Below are 23,380 nucleotides of genomic sequence, written 5' to 3'. Positions count from 1 at the left end.
ATAATTTTGTCCTTTTTGGTAAGTAATATTACACCATATTTTTGACACAATTGATGTGATATCAAAATTAATTTTTTTGCCGTGCAGCATTTTTCATGCTTAATATTAACCCGCTTTCCTCCTGCCCCTGCACAATCTGAATGTTTTTTTTCCATCATGGATGTTTAATATGCGTACAATGTGCATCCTTTAAACTGCGTTGTTAAAAGCAACCCAAATGCGACAGGATCCAGCCGGCACGGCACACAAGGGAGTGTCCACACAAAACCGTTGTTCAGTTCGAGTTGAAAAGTCCACACCTTTCCGTAAGCTGACTTCTGCTGATGCTGTTGCATTTGCGAGGATGATGATTGGGTCTCCCTGGAACTAGCCGAGTCCAACCGGTCAGCAGCCATTGCTCCCCGCGAAAATGGGAGGTAAACACAGGCACGGGTCCGCCCACTCCCGGTGCAAATATGAAAACCATCAAGAGTGCATTGTGTTCAGCCATAATTAAACGAAAATGTCCTCTAGGGAGCCGCAGTTTTCCGCTTTTTGTTTTCTCCTAGTGGCAGTGGTGTTGTTGTTTGTTTATGCAACGCAGTTTTCATACCAAACCATGGAGTATTGATTCTGGAGGATTTTTTTTTTTTTTTTGAACAACGGCTTCATTCTGCGAAGCGGGAAAAAAATATGGTGTCAGCAAAATAAGTATGCGCCAAATGTTGATGGTAAACAAAGGCACTGCAGGAGCGTAACGCGCTAAACTGGCTGGGGAATAGCATTTATGGGTTTTAAATTTCGAACAACAACTTTATTTCGCATTCCGGTGGGACTGCTGGGTCTTTAAAACTCGCTGTTTGAATCCACTGATTTGTCAATGTTTTAGCACTTGTCAGTAAGTGTTGTCTTATTTTTATAGGACTGATGTAAAGTGATTTACGTAGACTAAAAATCAAGAGCAAATTTTCATTATGTCGTAAGTAACATTCGCACCGATCCGAGAAAAATAAAGTTTTGTTTTGATGACCGAAAAGTTATTCCTATTTCCAATTAAACACATATAATCTCATAGTGATAGCAACATATTTAGCCGGGTTTTAATCATACAAAGGCAAATCGCTAGCTTTCATGCTAAGAAATACTGGTTTTTGAGTCAAAAGTTATTATACGTCGTTTGGTGCCCCCTTTTGTTACTTAAGTCAAAGTGTATTTGCCAGGATATTCGGGAGAATTATCAATTACGTCTCCTTACGTGCAGCCCATTCATCATTTTAGGACCACAGAAATCATCTGTGCAACAAACAGTTCGATTTATTCACTTTAATAATGAGAAAGCGAAACGACGAAAGTACACTTTTCACGGGTTTCTCAGTGCTGTTACTTAAGGCAAACGGCATCTCCATAAAAATCGGGTGACTTAAGTAACATTGAAAACTATTTTGATCGGAAGGTGATTACGTCAAAAAGCAATTCGACTGGTAAATAAATTTAAAAATGGGATGTGATCCTATATTCGGACAGTATATAGTGTAATAGCAGGAGCATCGATTGACACTGATAGCTCGACTTTGTTTACCTTTGTTACATTCGACGTAATGAAAATTTGCTCTTGAAATAATACATAAAATTGGTTTTGACAACCATGAAAAATAAATGATCTTACTGGCATCCGTGAAAAAAGTTCATGCCATCATAGAGCTCTTCGTTGTGCAGTTTTGTTTTGTTTCGTGCGTAAAAGTTTAAAATGAAGTGCAATGCAAATTTTTGCAACAATGAATCGAGGAATAGTTTGCTTTATCTTTCCTTCTTCGTTGTCTGCGGAATAAATCAGAATGTGGAGCGTGGAAGTATTTTGTGCTCATAATATTACAATACTTCTCCCTAACAAACAACACCATGATGACGTCATGCTTGTTTGGCTATACTAACTGACAGTTCGTTTGGCTACATTATATGTACTTTGCCAAATCTACGGAAATCTCCATAGATCTACAGATTTTACAATGTTTTGCGGATATACGGATCCGTTGGCAAAATCTACGGAATTCGGTACAGTTTCTACGGATTTTTTCTTCAGTGTTCGTTTCCCTTCAGAATCGAATTTTACTATCTACACAGAAACAAAATCCATTGGCAAAAATACTATATTGATGCATTCAAAGTGTTTTTTATGTTACTTCATACGCGAAGCTAACGATTTTCAGAGTTGGTTGGAAATGCTAACATGAAGCTTTAGTGTGATGATTTATTAGCTAGAGAATGATCTTTAGAAGAGTGTAGGTGGATAGTTCCGTTAGAGTACGGCAGTATGAAAATTGAATAGAAGTTGAAAATGAGCGAAGGGCCATTAAAGCGACAGTTTTCAAGATAGACGCACATTTTTGCCTAGCCCGTACGATGTACGCGGGGACTTGAAGTATGTCTCCAAGTCCACAGGCAAAAATGTGCGTCCCTCTTGTTGCTCGTAAACTGACTGCGGCTGTGGAATAGTTCTAGCGACGTTTTCATCACTACCTAAAGCCCCACGTCGCGAGAGCATTTCCAGTCGATGGTGTGTTATAATGCAGTTCTTCTTTACCCAACTATTGTGTTGCTCCTCTCGTCACATCAACCTACACTCTTCTAAAGATCATTCTCTAGCTAATAAATCATCACACTAAAGCTTCATGTTAGCATTTCCAACCAACTCTGACTATATTGATGGTTTAAATTAAATACTCCCACCAATAGATTTTTGAAGAAACGAAATTCATTTAATTTTACTATTTTTTCTATCAAAACTACTATGCCGTTTGAGTAACCATAGTAGTTTTGACAGAATGGTAGTAAATTTTATTATATTTATAGTCAACTATACCGAAATCATGGTAGATTTAACGGTTTTAAACGTAGTTATACTGAAAATAAGTGTTTTCTGCAAAATAGTATTCCTAACTATTATCTTTGTTTCAGTGTAGAGTAGAAATATTCAGAGGGAGAGATGGGCAGAGAGAATGTTTTGAGCCAAATGAACTGTCAAAATCTGAGCCAATCAAACATTCCAATTATAATTTTTCGATGATTTCTTATTCTTACTAGAATAAATTTGAGAGAATTGCAATCGAACAGAAATTCAATCACCTTTATGTTTTGTGTGCTTCTCAAATTCAACTAGTTTTTGGAACCAAAAACAATATTCTAACTCTATTGATTAATTGATCTTCGTTGTTTAATTAATGGTACCAAGAAATGTGCAAAAGTCATTTGAAATGCTAGCTTCTAGCAAGGGTTGCAAGATAACTTAGGAACAAATCCCTGCTGCCGAATTGTATTTCTCTGAGTATTTCTAATCTACACGGTTAGAAAAAAGTACCCAACGGCCAGTTCACTTTTACCTACTTTTGACTATCTGTATAATCTGTCTACGTAGTTTATGAACAGCCCCTTTGCTTTCCTCCTTCTACACTGAAACAAATCGACATGTACCGTTTATTGGATCCATCTTATAACATAGCAATGTCAGCAGTTTTATTCATTCTATGTGATGTTTGATAGATTCCATCGGATTATCACTTAAAAACTATGACTGCGATATGTAAGATGTACATGAATATTGTCTGATATACTTCATGGTGACAAACTGTTGATATGTAATGGGTGGAACAGACATCTAGAAACTAATGGAAAATCATATAAGTTTGCACTATGATAAAATCCAGTAAAATTTACCTGTTTTCATGATTAATATTGCTCACTAAAGGATATATATTATAAGATAATCATGTATATTTTATTGGAGTAGCTTTTAACGATTTTTGACGTTTGTTGATATGTCGTGTGTCAACAGACATGTTGAAACTATTGGACTGTCATTTAGCTTTGCAGTATAGGAAAATATGTATATCTCATTGATTTTTGACGTTTAAACAGATTTATCCTAATCATTATATAGTCATACAGATTTGCCTTTTAAGAAATCCAACAGCAAATATTTGTTTTGGCATGGTTTTCCGGGATGAATATCGCTTCCAATAAAAAAACATCTTACATGATTGTTCTTTATAAATTATTGTAACATTTTTCAACGATGTTATCGTACACTCATTAAAATAATTATTCGAACTAAATATTGCTAACAACAATGATACTGTATTGAATAATCTTTGTTTGTTATTGTTCCATAAGGGGTTCCGGAAAAGAATGTATTGAGATTGAAAAAAAAAATGATTCTACTGCAATGTTTACTTTGCTAAGATTCTAATTGTAAGCCTTCTACACGGCTAATTCAGATTCCAGCACTAGTACTCGAACTTCATGAACCAGTTCCATGAACTAATAATGTAGTCGTTGTTTTATTGCACACAGGAGCATTATGAAAGATTTGAATACACAACACCAGCAAAACGGAGCATAAATTTGTCAGCGTTATTTTTCTTCACTCTAGCAAAACAAGCATAACGTTGCACTACATTCCATGTCGGGAGAGCTGTTCTTACTACATGCTAATTGAACGAGCTCAATATTGAAGTCATCATTGACCCAGTAGAATCGAGCGCAGACACCGAAAGCATCACACCTCAACAGTTATGGATCGAATCTCAAATCAGCTACAATAAAAAAAAAAGACAACTGTGAAAGCTCCCTCTGCATGATGTTTAGTTTTCGATTTATTTTTAGAAATCGATTAAATATATGTGTCAAAAGAAGAAGTAAATTCCATGTGATTTTCACATATACTTTACTTCGATTGATTTATGACACATATATTATATTGTGGTGAAAAGTAAAGCTTATGCGTATGGGTTTCAAATCTAATTCAGTTATTTATAATAATTTGACCGATTTTCATTTATCATATGACGATCATATAAAAGTTACAAAATTATCAGCATTGTAAATGTATCAGATATTCATATAGAATTTACCTGACACATTTTCAATTATATCATTTTCAATGGATTATCTTATAGCGCAAATTTATTAGACTTCCACATAACAGGAATATGTCATATTAGTTCAGTGTAATGTTGTCAAAAACGGAGGAGCAAAACCACCCAACAAGGGTAGTAAAGTGTGGGAACCCAACGTTGAGTATAGTCATATTTACCTACCTTTGGGTACAACTAACTTACTTTTGGGTAGAAAGCGAGTGGAAAATTCCATACGAATTGCACACAAGTAAATGAACACTACTTTGACCCGCTTTACCTACATTTGGGTTCCTGCACTAAAGTGCAGAGATGAGTGAAAAGAACTTACATTTGGGTACTTTTTTCTTACCGTGTAGAGTATAATCTGATTCTGAATGGAATTTTTTTTTTTTTTATTCTTTATTAAAGAGATTTTTAGCCTTAGGCTAGTTCATCTCTACCTGAATGGAAATAAGCATAAAGTAAAATACACCCCTGCAACTTGTCAGCCGTTTTCTTGCTCACTTATCCGCTTTTTGATAGAATCGGTGTTGACGGCGACTCTGCAGATCTTCCCTCATATAAAATATTCCGTAAGCAAACGTCAGACTGTGCGTGAAACATGGCGGCCTTCGTACCAACAATCAATACGAAACTAACGATTTTAAATTGGCTCACCACTTTAGTAGCCTATTGGTCCCAAGCAAACGATTAACGTACCCTATTCTAGTTGAAATTCTATTACTACACTATGTTTGTTTTGATTCGCTATGAAAGTTTGACAGATAACATCAGGGGTGTGTGGATTCATGCAGAACATGCAGGGGTGAGTGAAATAGCTTGGGACTGCTTGGGACCGTTGTTCTGGTACTGAGTGAACTAAAAATAATAATGATTTTCTTCGGGACCCAGTGGTCTTAGAGTTACCTCTATGTTCGTACTATCTCTTCACTCCGCGGAAAGTTCCCATAATATACTGTCAATTTTTGCTTGAAGAGAAAAATTTTCGACGGTGCCGTGTGAAGGCGAATAAAAGTCGTGTCGAAACCAGTCTTGTAAGCGGTCACTTTAGCCGACACATTTTCTGTGATAATCGACTGCCTTTGCTTCCGACGCTTGCAAAATTAGTAGTATTGGTAATGGCGAACGTTATAGTTTATTTCGCAGTGCTGTGATAAATATTTAATTAATTAAGTGTGAAATTGTGCTTGTGCCGCGGTAGAATTGATCCTACGCGTGCCCCGTAGTGATAATTTATTGGATAAGTAGGAGAACGGTAGCTGTTGCCGCTGGTTCTCGTTCATTTTTTGTATTTTCCTTCGCCCGGCAAGCTAATTGGTACCCTTTTAGTAAGCTACGGCATTGTAAATTTTTGCTTTCGTTCGTTTTTACTTGTGTCTCTGTAGTGTTGCATGTACAGTTTATGTGTATAGGTGATATATATGGCTGAGTGTGCAATATGTAATTTGGGGATTTTGGTAAGTGATTTGCCGGTTATCTGTGTGGGTAAGTGTGCTCGTGTATTTCATTGCAAGTGCACTACACTCACGCGGACTCAGGCAAAGCTTATCACAGATAATGCAAATGTTCTATTCAAGTGTAGTAATTGTCTGTCAGATCAGAGTTGTGACGAGCAGAATGTATCGGTTTCGGATACCAAAATGCTGGGGGAAGCAATGAAGCAATTGTCTTCTGTTGCTGACTCTATCACTGGTATACGAAACAACGTTGCTGCTCAGATAGACAACGCGTTGAGAATTGGCATGGAAAAAATGCAACAAAATATGAACGATTCTTTAAGTTGCTTTGAAAAATTAATTAGTGAGAAATGGAATACGATGACTAGTTCATGTTTTGAAATTAGTACGGAAAAAAATTTAGCTGCAACGAATAGTGCATCTAGGACGGTTCATTCTGAATCGGACCGAAATCCCAGACGCAAAAAACGTAAATTTCAAAATAGTGACAACGATTCGACTGATGATGTTTTTCAAGAAAATGCGAGTTTTGCGGATGTTGTAAAAAGATCTAGTCATGCAAGTAAAAGTAAAAATATTAGTAACAGCAATAGTAACATTAACAGTAACAGTAACATTAACAGTAACAGTAACAAACAGAGTAATCGTAAGACTCGTCCGGTCATTGTGATCAAACCAAAAGAGTCCAAACAAGCTTGCGAAGATACTCGTAAGTTTTTGAAAACTCAGTTGGATCCAAAAACACACAAAATCAGTAATTTTAGGAATGGTAAAGATGGCTCTATTATTGTTGAGTGTGCAACAGGAGCTAATCTTAATGATGTAAAAACTGGTATTGAAAGCAATCTGGGTGAACAATATAGTGCTGTTGTTCCCACTTCGGTGCCAAGATTGAAAATAGTGGGCATGAGCGATCAGTTTTCCTCCGATGTCTTCATTGACTACTTAAAAAGTCAAAATGAAGACATCGCTATAAATGATGTTAAAGTAGTGAACATGTTTGAAAATCCACGCTTCACTTACAACAAGTTTAGTGTTGTAATTGAAGTCGATGTCGATACTTATAAATGTTTGTTATGTGCGAAAAAAGTAAATGTAGGGTTTGATCGGTGCTCGATAGTTCCCGCGATTAATGTGTTGAGATGCTTCAAATGTGGAGAATTTGGGCACAAGAGCATGGATTGCAAAAATTGTGATAGATGCTCTAGGTGCAGCCAACAACACAAAACGTCGGAGTGTACGTCAACTGTATTGAAATGTATTAATTGTTTGAAAACGAATAAAGAACGAAAAATGAACTTGGACGTCAACCATGCCGCATTTAGCTCGGAATGTTTGCTTTATAAAAGACTTTTTGATCAGAAGAAAAGCAGCTTGCGTTTCAATAAATAGCAGCCAAGTTCCAGGAATGTGAATCAATTCGATTTTTTATACTTGAATATTGCGGGGTTGTCAACAAACTACGTAGCATTACGTCAGATTGTTGAGGAAAAACGTCCTCTTTTAGTTTTATTATCTGAAACTCATATTGTAGAAACTGAAGCTTTTGATCAGTATAGTATTCCGGGATATATTGTTGCTGCTTGTTTATCACATTCTAGACACACTGGCGGTGTTGCTATTTATGTCAAAGAATCAGTTCAATTCAACCTTCGTACCAACGAAGTTATTGATGGCAACTGGTTCTTGGGCATTACAGTTGTACGTGGCATGAAGATGGGTAATTATGGTGTTTTGTATCATTCTCCCAGTTCTAGTGACCAGCGTTTTGTTGAAGTTTTAGAGAACTGGTTTGAGACATTCCTTGATTCTAGTAAATTAAATATATTGGCTGGTGATTTTAATATTAATTGGCGTGATAACCATAATTCGAATCATTTGAAGCGTTTAGCTGAGTTTTTTAATTTAAAGCAAACTGTAAATGAGTATACGCGTATTTCCAGGCACAGTAGAACTTTAATTGACCACGTTTATTCCAATTTTAATTCCATTTGTTCAGTTACGGATACTGATTTGAAAATAACCGATCATGAGACTTTAGTCATTAATGTCTTAGACCATGTTAACGATAACGATAATTTTGTAAAATTGAAGTGCTGGAGGAAATATTCGAAGCAAGCTGTTTCAAACCTTGTTGAGAGAAGCCTGGATTTTCCATTCGCGGACGGTAACTTAGATGAATCTACAGCTGTTCTTAATAACGCTTTGAAAACGTGTACCAATCAACTAGTTGAGCAAAAGTTTGTTTCTTTGAAAAACTCGAACAGCTGGTACAATTTGGATCTTTTGCGTCTTAAACGGAAAAGGGACAAATTGTACAAAAAGTTTTGTAGATCTAATAATGACAATCATTGGGCTAGGTACACAATCGCGCGTAATAAGTATTCACAATCGATAAAGAAAACTCGTTGTGAATATGTTCAAAGGAAGATTGATCAGCATCAAAACAACAGCAAAGAGTTATGGAAAATTTTGAAATCTTTATTAAAACCTAGTAATTGCAAACCGCGGTCCATAACTTTTAATGGCACATTAGAACAGTCAGAACAAGTAATTGCAGCTAAGTTTAATGATTATTTCGTAGATAGCGTTTCATTGATTAATCAATCTATTGAATTGGTCGATGAACCTGACGAAATAAAACAGCCAGTTAATAGTAGTTGTAGATTTGAAGTTTTTCACCCAATCACATTAGATGAACTTAGAGTTATTTGTTTTTCATTAGGAAAATCGGCTGGAGTAGATAATGTTAATGCTAGAGTTATTCAAGATTGCTTTCATGTCATTGGCCACATCTTGCTGGACCTTATTAATGAATCATTACAAACTGGACATGTGCCACAAATTTGGAAGGAATCCTTAGTGGTCCCTATTCAAAAAGTTGCTGGAACGATTAAAGCCGAAGAGTTTCGTCCCATCAACATGTTGCACACATTAGAGAAAATTTTAGAACTTGTTGTTAAAGGCCAGCTGTTGGAGTATTTAAATAGTAATAGTTTGTTGATACCAGAACAATCGGGATATCGGGAAGGTCATTCTTGTGAAACCGCGTTGAATTTGGTATTAGCGAAGTGGAAAAATAACTTGGAGTGTAAAGATACGATTGTTGCTGTTTTTTTGGATCTTAAACGCGCTTTTGAAACAATTTCTAGGCCCTTATTGTTAAGATCAATCAAGCGCTTTGGAATTACGAGTACTGCATATAAATGGTTTGAAAGCTATTTGTCTGACAGAACTCAACGGACTGTTTTTAATGATTCTGTTTCCAGTCCCGTGGGGAATAACCTTGGAGTGCCCCAGGGAAGTGTATTAGGGCCCCTGTTATTTATTATGTATATTAATGACTTGCGACGTGTTTTACGATTTTGCGACATTAATCTTTTTGCAGATGATACTGTGTTATTCATTGCAGCTAAGGATTTAGATGATGCCGTTTTACACTTGAATGAAGATTTGCGTTCTCTAAGTAGATGGTTGAAGTATAAGAAGTTAAAATTGAATACAAGTAAAACTAAATTTATGGTAATTTCGCGAAATCGAGTAAATGAGAACGTCTCTGTTGTAATTGATGATGAGACTATTGATCGCGTTCGGGAGATTAAATATCTTGGCGTGATTATTGATGACACACTTAAGTTCAACTCTCACATTGACAATGTCATCAAGAAAATTGCCAAGAAGTATGGAATTCTATGTCGACTGAAAAACGATTTAACTATTGCCAGTAAAATACAGCTATACAAATCAATCATCTCTCCTCATCTTGACTTTTGCCCTTCCATTTTATTTCTGGCCAATGCAACACAAATATCGAGATTACAGCGCTTGCAGAATAAAATAATGCGTTTGATTTTGAGATGTAATAGATTCACTTCCTCAACTTTGATGTTAGACGCCTTACAATGGTTGTCGGTGAAGCAAAGAATTGTATATTTGACTATGGTGTTCATTTTTAAAGTAGTTAACGGTTTGCTGCCTCGATATTTGTGTGATCGAATTGAAAGAGGAAGTGACTTTCATAGATATAATACTAGAAACGCGGTTGAAATAAGAACACCACATTTCTTGACTTGTGCTTCACAAAATTCATTATATTATAAAGGAATAAATGTTTTCAATTCGATGCCTAGACATATCAAACGTTTAGCAACACTTACAGAATTTAAAAGACACTGCATTTCACACGTTAAAACTGTCTTTTGAACAGTTATCCAGTGATTTTTTTATGAATTGACAAATTATGTATCTTGACGAAGTTATCTCTAACGGATTATTTTATATGGATAGCTGTCATAACGACTTTTTAATAATTATTGTAGCACTGCAAAAACTATTTCTGTTCGCCACGAGGGTGATGATGGATTTTTAATATATGATTTTATAGTAGATTAATTTAAAAAAAAAAAAAGTAGTCTACAAAGGTTTGAGCCTCGCGCGCGTATTACGGATATAGAGGACTGAATTTAACATTTGATAAAAAAAATGCAATTTTGAAGCTTATTTGGAAGATACTTTGAGTTAGTAGTAAGTTTTCTGGCAAATGTCGGGGGTTCGTGAGCATTCCTGACATTGCTGAAAATTATAATAGCATCATTGCGGGGTTGCTAGTGTATAGGATGCTTTGTTGATTGTTCATTAACTCTTGATTGCTTGTAATACTTATGAATATTTTAGGTGGACAAAAAGGCGAACTAAGAGGTGGACGCCTGAGCTTTTCCACATTTATATCGCTGTGAAGCAACTGTAAACTTTAGAGGGAATCTATATCTGTAACTGAAACCAGTTCGATTTTGTTTGCCAACCTGGTTAAAATGTCATATTCAATTATCTTAAAGATAAATCGTCCAGCTCAAACCTTTGTAGGGGTAAGAGGTGGGACCATCATCATCATCAAAACAAGCTTTCAAATTACAGTAGGGTTTTCGATCTAATTTCCGTCCTACTAAGCACAACCCGCACTTTATCTCTCTTTTCTGAACGATTATAAACAAAAAATTGAATATTTCTGTCATCTTTCCATACGTACCGTTGAATTTGATAAAGAGCCACAAATTTTTGAGATATTGTATAAAATCTAATACTGCTTCTTGATTCTAAATTCGTTCTACGAGTTTCAATTCCGCCCTAACGCATTGAAACGCCATTAGATTTTCTTCGTCCTACGGATAAACGTAGAAAAGGGAGATTCGTCAGGGGCGCTTTTTTTGTTTTGAGAACAATGAGCGTAAATATTCATACTATGCGCTCTAATAGGATTTATGTTGTAGCTAATGAACTAATGCATCGGAACAAACCTATTATGGATTTGTGCACGGTGAAATCATTGATATTATTGATCTTTTCTGATCGATAGAACGGAAATGGGCGATTACGACGAAGTAGCGCTCTACCCTACCAAACTAAAATGTCATACGACACTGTCGCTGAAGGCCGTCACGAATATATGTATTTTAGTTTTTCTCATAATAAGAGCTGCTGATGTTGTGCTTGTGTGAATTCTGAAATAGCAAGCAACAATGTCCTAGTATTAACATTTCTGATCAGAAATGGTTTAATTTACACCAAATTGAGGAATTAGAACGAAATCACATGTGTCAAATGATAGTTATTTGCCAATTTTCTTTTTGCTTGAATGTTGTTCTCCCGTTTGCGATTTGTGAGAGAGACGACGCTCTCTTCCCCGAGCTGATGATCAGGCCTTCAACGTGTTCATCAAAAAGCGCGTAATCCATAAGTCGTCGTACTTGTCCTGAGTGTGGGATTGTAGATGGGGTCTTCAAACCCGCTATTCACGATGTTTCCACGATCTCCAAGAATAATGCTGCTACCTCTACTGTTTCTAGACCACCACCATGACCACCGAGACGCATCGTGGATAGCACTGTGGAAGCCCCCGATTTCTCTGCCTCAGTCACGCTTATTACAGCCAGCGCTCAGCATAGTCGTCTCGGCCCTGAGTGTTGATACAGGTCGGGGGTCTTCCAACCAGCTATTACTGGCAAGTATACTGACGATTCAGCCTCTCCTTTGCCTGATACCGCTTCAACAGAGTACCAAAATAAAGTACCTGACACTACAACACTTGTCTGGTACCTCTATATATGCATATAGATTAACATTCGAAGTCCCTCTAACCAGCTCGACCGTCTGGTTGTAAATGACGGCGGAAGCGATTTGGCAGATTTAGTTTTGACGTAGGACTACGTCTTTGGGTACACTTTGTGAAAACCAAAAATGGAACAAGTAACAAATTAAGAAAGATTTTGAACGTTAATAACTCAGCTGCCCCTGGTCCAATTTCAATCATTTTATCACCAACCGATCAGAAATATGGCTACGCATCGATAACAATTCTTCCGAATGTTGATTTTCAACAAGAAACTATTGAAAAACTTGTAAATGTCCAGCATTGTACAAATTACATATTATTTTGATCAACTTTGAATAACCACGGCCGGATATTTTCGATTGAAGAAGCAACAATCTAGCATCTAATTCGTCAAAGACGGCAGGAAACATTTGTGAAGCCGAGTTATTTACGAAAGAGAGTGTCGATGAAGAGATTCGATCAATGTAGATAGGACCTTTTCAAAAGTGACGCGAGATTTGTTTTCCGTACTGAGCTCCAATGCTACTAATGCCAGGGAAGCAGCTCCCACACCTGGATCCTACATATCGACCCATCAGCTCATGAACAGGCGACCAACGGCTTTACTTCCCGAAGGAAGGCGTGATCAGAGATGTTATGCCTTAAAACATGCCGGTGGCGCCGACTGAGATTGGACCCAGGCCTGCAGGGGTGAGAGGTAATCACGCTAACCACCGATATCTTTTAAGGTGATATCACGGCGAATGAGATCGACCCAAATTTGAGTTTGGTTATCTCAGAAATAAGAAATAAAATGCAGGAACTCAGTGATGAGTAAATTTGCCTCATATTTTCCCAGGTTTTTCCAGGATTTTCCAGGGAAAAATTCCCGAATTGGAGAAAAGTAAAGATTGGATTCACTCAGTCAAATTCCGAGACTGAATAAAATTTTTGTCAATTTCCTCATTTTCTGGCAGATTTTTTAGATTTTCACAGGAAACCATGAGACAAATTTTTCTCATCGCTGAGTTCCTGCACTTTTGGCGATTATGAGTGAACTAAACTCAAATTTGGGTCGTTCTCATTCGCCGTGTATGCAAAAGGAAAAGAGCCAGTGTCGCTACTTGATAGCAAACTACTCATAATGGGAGGAGTCTTTGTAGCTTTTATACCACTTGGTTGCACATAATTCTGCTTTAACCTGAAAAGATATAAAAGAGCGCTGTTGTGTGGCATTAGCTCATTTTCGCTTCGGACTAGGATTGGGCGATCTTCAGGGAAAGATCGATCTCGACGGATCGATTATATTTACGGCACTAGAATCGATCCATCGATTAAATCGGTACCAAATAATCGATCATTGCAGGATCGATCTTTTTTGGGGTCTCCCTTAGGTAGCTCAGTCGGTAAAGGCGCAGCTACAAAGCAACCCTAGTAACCAACAACTAAACTCTTCCGGATGGTGCTGGAGTCACTACTGGAAGACTTCGAGATCGGAGAAGCTCCACTCAAGACGATCGAACTGTTCAAGAATCTGGTTGGAAGGCTTTGGTGTTTCAAAACAGTTTGATCGAAGTGGGATCGTTCCGGAAGCTGATTGAAAAGATGACCATGAAGGGACTGTTACTGGTCATAATGCCGATTCGGAATGTGATTAGTGAGTTGGTTAGTGGGAAGAGCGAGACCCTGAAGGAGGAAGTGAAGGGAGCGTTGAAGACATTGGTAGATCAATTTGGGGTGGGGGAATTCGTGATGGAGCTGAAATCACAGCCGAAGGAGGATAAGTGGAATTGTAAGATGTTGATTGGTCAGTTGTTGGGCTTGAAGGTGAGCTCCTGAAAGTCTACATCCTTGAGTTGGTTGAAGGATAGGTTTAGCTAGGTTACCAGGGTCATGTCTGAGACCCTGGTAACCTAGCGCTTGAAATAGAATATTTATAGGCTTGGCGGAGAAGAAGTCCCGGTAGTAGTTTTATCAGTGGTCGTTACCATGTTTGATTCCGTAACGCTTCACCACTTCGTTGATCAGTCAACCGACATTCACTTCCTTGATTCGTTCTTCATCGTAACTGAAATCGATGAATTCGCCTTCGATGATCACTCGGACCATGTTCAGAGGTAGAATCTTTACCGGTATTTGCTTTCCTACCATCTATATCGCCCCAGCCTTTACAGGTGTTCACTGGCCGGCACTGCTTTTCGCGAGAGATATCATACTTCTCTCCATATTAAACCCCACATCCACCAGGGAAGTCTGATTCCGATTAAAACTCGAATTGGCGACACATCTTTGACTGAGTCGATGGCTTTCGGGAAAAACTCCTCCCGGAAGCGTTCATGAAAGTCTAGACCAGTTTTCTCTGATGATGCACGCTCGCTTCTTCTACTAACCACCGGCACCTGTGGTTCATCCAAGTCCTCATCGTACTCCAATCCAGTAGAAGACATTGTTCTATCGAAAAATGAAAATGCCTCCCCCAGAGAACGTTCTCGCTCGAAGCTTCGATTCGGTGGCCGAGGCCGTTGCTTATTAGGTACAGTGTAGTCCTTTTCCGATAGAATTTGGGAGCAACAAACCAAGAGTCACGACAGTTATGATATGGGATAGGATTCCACTGCTTGTTGTTTTGTTTCTTCAAAACAAAACATGTGAACTGTCAAATTAACCGGGTTGCCAAACATACCATTATACAATCAAAAAAATCAGTCTGATACTCTCGGCACTACCGGCACACGTGAGGCACACTGAGAAAAAAATTGGCGCAATATACGTGTGTAGAGTGACCACTCCTTGGCGTGAACACAAATCAATTTTTCGATACACACTGAAAAAAATGACATTCATTTGATTCCTTGAAGATCGCACAGGAAGATCGATTTTCACGATTTTTTAATATAAAAAAAAAATCGATCCTAAAAATTGAAAATCGAGATGAAAAAAATCGATCTCTCAAAGATCGGTCCAAGATCACCAAATCCTACTTCGGACGGTGAACAGCAATAGCAGCAGTAGGAAGGTGGTGGCTAGTCCACTCCTTCACACCTAACAAGCAACAATAGACTGGACGTGGCAAAGGAGGAAAAGGTCTGGTAAAGGAGGCACCAAGCGTCATAGCAAAGTTCTTCGAGATAACCGCCATCGGTCGTCTGGCTGGCCGTGGTGGTGTCAAACGTATCTCCGGTCTGAGCTACGAGGTGTGCTGAAGGTGTTCCTGGAAAATGAGATCCGTGATGCTGTCACCTACATTAAACACGCCAAGCGTGGATGTCCTCTTCATTAAAACGGCCCTTTTCAGGGCCATCAAGCTTACATCAGTAAAGAGTTGGAATAGATTTTATCTGTGCTTGTTTGCCTATATTCAGAACCACAAGCCCCCAACGACCACACAAAATGCTCTCCAGAGTTGTAATCTTGTAACCAAACTTGGAAGCAGGGGTGCAAGTGATTTTGATTGATTATCTTAATCAACTTTCTATTTGAAAAAAATTACTACAAATTTGGTACGCCTACAATTCAAAAACGGAAAGAGTTGAGATAATAGATAATTGATCAATTAAAAGAACTAAATGTTTTTCACATTTATTCCGTCCACTAGCGGTCCTACGTCAAGCTTCCGTTCGTGCCCCTAGGCACAGACCCTTCTACTTTTTTGGATGCTGCTCTTCGCCTTCCCTCGTTCTAACGTTACTCTGAGCTTCGATTAACTCGTCGAAATGGAAACTATCGTTTGAGCATGCGCAGCTTTTTTATTCGTTACAATTCTTAATGGTTTAATTATTTTCACTGCTGAATAATTTCTCCGTTGAATGACGTATTGCATGACATATTTATCATTAATGGTTATGAGAAATATGCGTTCGAAAACTGCCCCGTTTTCGTTACAAAGCTCATTTTCGAATTCGATTTGTGACACCCAGCAAACATTTTTTTTTCTTTATTTAAGTGAATTTAAGCCATTGGCTAGTTATTCACTTTCCAAGAAAAATATCAGAGGCATAAAGCCTGCCTTAGATAAAAAACACAGTTGGAATTTACAGAGTTTTGGTTGGACGACATTCAAAATTAAGGAAAAACAGAAGAACAAACTAGACCATTGACATTGAGTTAACTTATTGACTAATCCGAGCAAGGCAGAGCTGCACCGTGGAGGGCGGTGCCCCGACGACGGAAAGAAAGGGATCAAACATTGAAACACAAACCAGCGTCCTTCAGGAAGGAGATCAGGGTAGCCAGGATCGAAGGTTCGTCGCCCAGTATGTGGCCGATATTCCCCGAAAGTCCGTAGTGTTGCCGCACGAGCTCCTTTGGATACACACAGAGGATGTGCTCAACGGTGGCTGGACTATTACAGAAGACGCAGGTTTTGCGGAAAACTCCTCCGCCGAAATTGTGTGAGAGTGACCTGTGACCTGTGCGAAGCCTGGAGATGACTCGTTGCTCCTTCAGGTTCCCAAGGTCCTTTTATGGACGCGTGCTCTCCTTGATTTTCCTTAGAAGCGGTCCTTGGTTTGCCAACCACTCTTCTTGCCACCTAGCCTGCATTGAAGTTTCGACCCATCGCTTGATGTCCGGAAGGGGAACTTCATCGGTGAACCTGGCACCAGATAGTCCCGCCCCGGCTAGTCTGTCAGCGTTGGAGTTGCCAATGATGCCACAATGCCCCGGAATACTGTGTTGGGGGGGGGGGGAATGTTTGATGATCCCCTGAATCCACGGATGAGTGGGCATGTTGGACCGGAGAGCAGAAACTACGCTGTGTGAATCAGTGAGGGTTAGGACTGGTCGGTCGGATCGCTGCATCTGCAGAAAAAAACAGAGCATTGTGGCGGTAGGCTCAATGCTTGTTGGCGAGATCTTCTTTGCAATGCCTATACCAACTCCGTTGTGCGATTTGGACCCGTCCGTAAAACGGTGCGTATGCTTGGTGTACCCGGAGTTTAGCATCTCCGCGACGGAATGTCTGAGCGCCGCCGAGTTGTCTGCTGCCCTAAACAGGTCCTTTATTCGGCTCTCGATGTTTAATGGTCTCGATTGCCAATTTTTTCCCTCCAGCCAGTGGCTCTTGGCTATTGGGGGAAGGTCGGTATTGGCTGCATTTACATTCATTTCATGCATTCATTTACATTCATTTGCCTCTAACTTTTTTCATCAACAGAAGTTTGCAAAATGATGTATAGAGCTTTAGTAGGTTTTGTTATTAACTACAACTTTTGCTCATAACTAAAATCTGTATCTCTTGTGCTTCACGAATTAGAGTGGGCCAAACTTGCTACTGTTTTTCAGTGAATGTAAAACACATTCACTAAAAAAACAATAGTGGCTTCTGTTCGCCCTGGTTCGTCATGCATAAGAGATACAGATTTGAGTTATGAACAAAAGTTGTAGTTAATAACAAAACCTACTAAAGCTCTATACATCATTTTACGGAATTCTGTTGATGAAAAAAGTTAGGGGCAAATGAATGTAAATGAATGCACGAAATGAATGTAAATGATTGTCCATGCCTGGATGCGGGTCCTTGCGATAGGGCCGCCGGTGGCCACAATTAGCACGTCATTCGCGTAAACGAGAATGTGGATGTTGAGTGGCAAACGAGTAAAGATCCGGTTAATCGCTATTAGGAAAATCGTCACCGCGATAACTGAGCCTTGAGGCACCCCTGTTTCCTCCGGGAAAGAAGAAGACTTGGTGTTCCCCACGGCGACTTTAAACGATTGTCTTGCCAGAAAGCCTCAGATAAAGGAAAGGATATTTCCCTTGAATCCCCAGGTGATGAGCTCTTGAAGTACTAACGGCGTCCATGTTCTGTTGAAGGCCTTGGAGATATCCAAGGAGACGATCTCCGCGTGGTGGCCCTTTCCTTGCGTGTCCTTTAACAGTTCTCTCAGTGAAGCGAAATACGTGGCGGTTCCCTTTCCTGCCCAGTAAAGAAAGTCGTAGTCCTACGTGAACTTACTTCTCTTCATGCTTTGCTCGGGGGAAGTGCTGGCTACAGTTGAAGGCAAAACCAAAGTAATTTAACTCATATGCAAATAATATCAAAGTAAAGCGAGTTGCAGTTCCATTTTCCGAGTTTCCAATCGTAGCCCACGTGTGACTCTGCCTGTTGTTCTGATATGTATTTACAACTCCTATGTATCGTTGTCCATTTTGAATTTGATGATCATTTTCTAAAATCTACCTTTCGCACTCGTTCATTCAAGGAATATTCTCATCAGTTTTGCCAGATATACTGATTTATCGGTATTTCCATACCGATTCCCAAGTCTGTAGACCACCTAAATTGTGTTTTAAAATTAACTGATGTCATTAATTCTCCGTTATAACTCATAACATTTTGAAGAATTGCCATAACTTGTTGATCAAAACCGTAGACCATCCATCCTTTTAGAAAATAGAACGTACCGGAAGGATCCCTTCCTTCTAATCCTACGGAACCATTCAAATCCCCTATCTCCCTCTCTCTCTCTTTGGAATCATGGGATGCCTCGTCAATCTGCTCAAAGACGATTGAGCCGTTTTTCTCCATTTGTCCCGTTTCCACCATTTGGGATGCGATCCGGAAGATAAGCCGAGCCAACGGCGAAGCATCAACTATTAGCATTATAAAACGGGAGACGGTCGGGACTTGGGACAGATCGGGAGCATGTGATAATTTCCTGTCCGGAAATCGGCCCGGTTCTCTATACGTTAATTTAATGCGATGGGACGTGATTTAGGGTTGTCGAATTTGTTAAAGCAGAACGCTTGAGGATTTATGGCGTAACATTAAAGCTCCGTTTGATGTTTGAACGCCGGGCAGTGCAGTGATGATTTCCGTTTCGAGCAAATTACAAGCTGTCTTATCTCGCAGTCCGTAAGGGCCCCAGACGCTGGACTATAATTTGCGCTCCTCTGAACACCAACTCCAGAAATAGCTCATCTCCAGCAAACGAAGCGGAAACCGATTTTTGCTAAATAAGATCCCACTTTCCCACCACCACCACCATCATCATCATCATCATCATCCTGGAACCGACGTTGATACCACTATGTGATGCTGCCCTGAGTCTTGAGTGTAAATAAAGTGAATCATGGAACTGAACTCATTCCGAGAACAACGCCGCAGTACTTGTAGCTGGGATGCTGCTTGCTTGCTTTTTCTTCTAAAACTGATGTGTTTCTCATCTGCTGGGCACAAATTGAACAACGAAAACAACAACAACGACGATGACGATGGCTACGACGTGTTGGTTGTGCAATTTTGCTCGCCTCTTGTGTTGACACAGAAATTCTCCTTTATCAGCAGTTTTGTATTTTCAGCGGTCGTCAAACAGGGCAGACACATACACACACACAGAGAGAAAAACTGCAGCTAGTGAGCAAAACTTGCGGCTGTATTAGGTATGCTAGAGCAATAGCCCCAGGGAGAACCCACTCCCTGGGGCGGACGGTTCCTGCCTGCCTCAGAGGATGTGAAACGGAAAGGACGTCAGCTCTAAATGGCATTAGTTCGTACCGAGCGCCGCACAGCAGTGCTGTCCGGTTGTATACAGAACATCGCAGAATGTGCGAGGATGGATAGTGCCAACTGAGAGGAGGCCGCAAAACCTACTGGCCAACTGGCCAACTGTCCAGGCAGCTTAGAACTCCGGCTCCTGTCTCGGTCAGGTGGGAAAAACAGTCCGATGAAGCAATTTTCCTGCTGCGGTAAACGTTGTTTTGTGTGTTTAGGCTTGGCCCTGTTCATAAATACACACAAACACAACCGTCCCGACACAAGCGGGATGTGCCTGTCTGTGTCTGTTTGTCTGTGCGGACCATGCGGACGAATATAGCTGGGTGTTGTGTGTTTGCACTGGCGATTCAGAGATTGCAGTCACTATCCCTACTGACCGGGTGGGTCATCGGCCTAGTGCTCGGATGGCCCGAAGCGGAAGATGCAGGGCACTAGTTGAAATTAATTTATTCTAGTAATTGTTTCATTTTTCCCAGAAGAGATGCAAGTAATAGTGAGTTGATTCTTGGGGTGTTTTTGTGACCCGACTGAAACTTCATGCCTGTCACTTTAAGCATTCGGCTAACCAAGTACCCAAAAGATACCTTTCCAATAGTTTGGGGATTTCCTTTTCTGCCCGCTGCTGGTATTACTTTGTGTGATTTAAGGATCGTTTTCAAGAAATCGGCGATGGAAGTGAAAAAAGTCAACTGCGGATAACCGAGTCCGACCTGAATTCCAATAAATGCATTGGTTCCAAGTTTTATACACTTTGAAAAGTTCCAAGTTTTATAGACATATCCAACATCGCAAAAGTTTTAATCGAATTGCTTCTCCGATTTCGCCTTAGCGCGCACATTCCTTCTGTATTTGCCACACAGAGCGAGCCATCGCCAAGTCCTTTAAAACTTGGCTAATTTCTTACGCATTATCTCAACGATCTCGATAACAACTTCTGCACTCGATTCTTAGGCTCGTTTGCCGTCCAAACTCTTGGCGCTCAGAAGACCGAAAAGTCAACCAAGATTGCACAGCGGGCATGAGTGTGGGCGTGTGCTCGGCCTGCTCGACAACGACGGCACCAATGCGCATTTTAATATTTAAATCAATTGCCATGTTAATTATCTAGACGAGTCGAGAAATACGTTTGCCGCTTGTCTTGGCGGTGGTGGTCTGGATGGAGGAATCCGAAACGAAATGAAAAACAACATTTTCGCTAGCCCTCTGTCGGTCTCCGCAGCGGTGATGGCTTGTTGCTATACTTGGAGTTGGAAAATGGTTTACTTTGGAGTGCTTTCCAAATCACGCGATTTTCCGTGAAGCAGTCGTCTTCACATGGTCTTAAGCAGTAGACAGTCCGTGTGTGAAGACCGTCTGCCCAAAACGAGACTGCAGTGCGCTGTGAGGGGGTCACGAGAGGATGGTTGCGTAAGGACGGCCACACGCAAAAGGCAATATCCAGTGCAGACGATTGAAATTAATTTTTAATTTTCTTATTTACTCTAGGGAACGTTGGGAAATTAATTCGATGGCTGCCGACGTTGTTGAGGGGAATTGGGATCCATGAATTGGATTTTTTTTATGAACTTAGTTAGATGTAACATGATTTGAACGTGGACCGTAGAAGCCATACATTGTGGATTAATTAGAGTCCTTGGTATTTGATTAGCGTCTTTATGATCAAAGTATTTATTTAATTACAGGGATGTAGAGTCAGTGAAAATTATGCAGTCTCCAACTCCAGCTTCAACTCGGAACCTAATTTATTCATGTTAATTCTAACGCATGCACAGTTACAAGAATTTCTAAAAATCTGAATGCTAGAGTTATTCAAGATTGCGTTCATGTCATTGGCCACATCTTATTGGACCTTATTAATGAATCACTGCAAACTGGACATGTGCCACAAATTTGGAAGGAATCCCTAGTGGTTCCTATTCAAAAAGTTGCTGGAACGATTAAATCCGAAGAGTTTCGTCCCTTCAACATGTTGCACTCATTAGAGAAAATTTTAGAACTTTTTGTTAAAGGCCAGCTGTTGGAGAATTTCAATAGTTATAGTTTGTTGATACCAGAACAATCGGGGCATCGGGAAGGTCATTCTTGTGAAACCGCGTTGAATATGGTATTAGCGAAGTGGAAATATAACTTGGAGTGTAAAGATACGATTGTTGCTGTTTTTTTTTGGATCTTAAACGCGCTTTTGAAACAATTGCTAGGCCTTTATTGTTAAGATCAGTCAAGCGCTTTGGAATTACGAGTACTGCATATAAATGGTTTGAAAGATATTTGTTTGACAGAACTCAACGGTCTGATTTTAATGATTCTGTTTCAAGTCCCGAGGGGAATAACCTTGGAGTGCCCAGGGAAGTGTATTAGGGCCCCTGTTATTTATTATGGGCTTGCGACGTGTTTTAGGATTTTGAGATAATAATCTTTATGCAGATGATACTGTGATTTAGGATTAACATGATGCCGTTTAACACTTGAATGAAGATTTGCGCTATCTATGTAGATGGTTGAAGTACAAGCAGTTGAAATTGAATACAAGGAAAACTTAATTTATGGTAATTTTACGGAATCGACTAAATGAGAATGTGTCTGTTGTAATTGATGATGAGACATTTGATCGCCTCCGGGAGATTAAGTATCTTGGAGTGATTATTGACGACAAACTTTAGTTCCACTCTCACATTGACAATGTCATCGAAAAAATTGCCGAGAAGTATGGACAGGGTGTCTACTCAATCCAAGGAATCAAATTCCCTGAGTTTTCCAGGTTTTTCCAGGTCGGATGTAAAAAATTCCAGGTGCATACAAATTATACACATTATTATTTTATCTATTTATCTATCTGGAATCCCTTTTATGTACTTATTGATTTATGTTATTTTCGATTGTTCAAACTTGGGCGTTGGTACTTATAAGTCGGCACAGCAAAAAAGTTATTGAATATTACAGCAGAACAGATGCACATGGGTTGTTTAATATTAAATTGTACAATTTATGTTTAGTAAATGCACCAGTAGTGGAGGTTAGTTAGTACAATGTACTTCTATAGCGGCTTAAGGAGACTCTATAAGCCACCATGGGAACACATTGCACTAAAGTACCTCCACTATTGGTGCATTTATCCTACACATAATATGCGAAAAGAAATTATATTCATGGGTGTAATATTGTATTTGGTGTTTGCAATCACATTAGTTATTCATACAGTAGCATGCATTACGTCAATCAATATTACATTCTTTTTTGGTATTTTTGTAGTATGTTTTTAATTCAAGAATATAAATACAAGTAAGAAACCTGTCTATACCATTTCGATAACACGATATATCGAAATTTGATAACAATATGCTTTCAAAAACCAAATATCATTTTGATAATATGTTTGAGTCCAACTCCGTTTGGAAGATCAAGACAGAACAAATCATGTTTTCACATGTCTAAAATCTCTTAAAGT

General features: G+C 39.3%; 1 protein-coding gene across 1 annotated transcript in view; it reads left to right on the top strand.

Moving 5' to 3' along the window:
• The window catches only part of kek6 (kekkon 6), a 1,119,682-nt gene that overhangs the window by 352,672 nt on the left and 743,630 nt on the right, over positions 1–23,380 (top strand). The gene's annotated exons all lie outside the window — the stretch shown is intronic.

This window comes from Ochlerotatus camptorhynchus, unplaced genomic scaffold (genome assembly GCF_037179485.1).
Source record: "Ochlerotatus camptorhynchus isolate MF236.1 unplaced genomic scaffold, CSIRO-AGI_Acam_v1.1 ptg000096l, whole genome shotgun sequence".
In the NCBI taxonomy this organism is placed as follows: domain Eukaryota; kingdom Metazoa; phylum Arthropoda; class Insecta; order Diptera; family Culicidae; genus Ochlerotatus; species Ochlerotatus camptorhynchus.
This window is presented reverse-complemented; position numbering and strand designations above follow the sequence as displayed.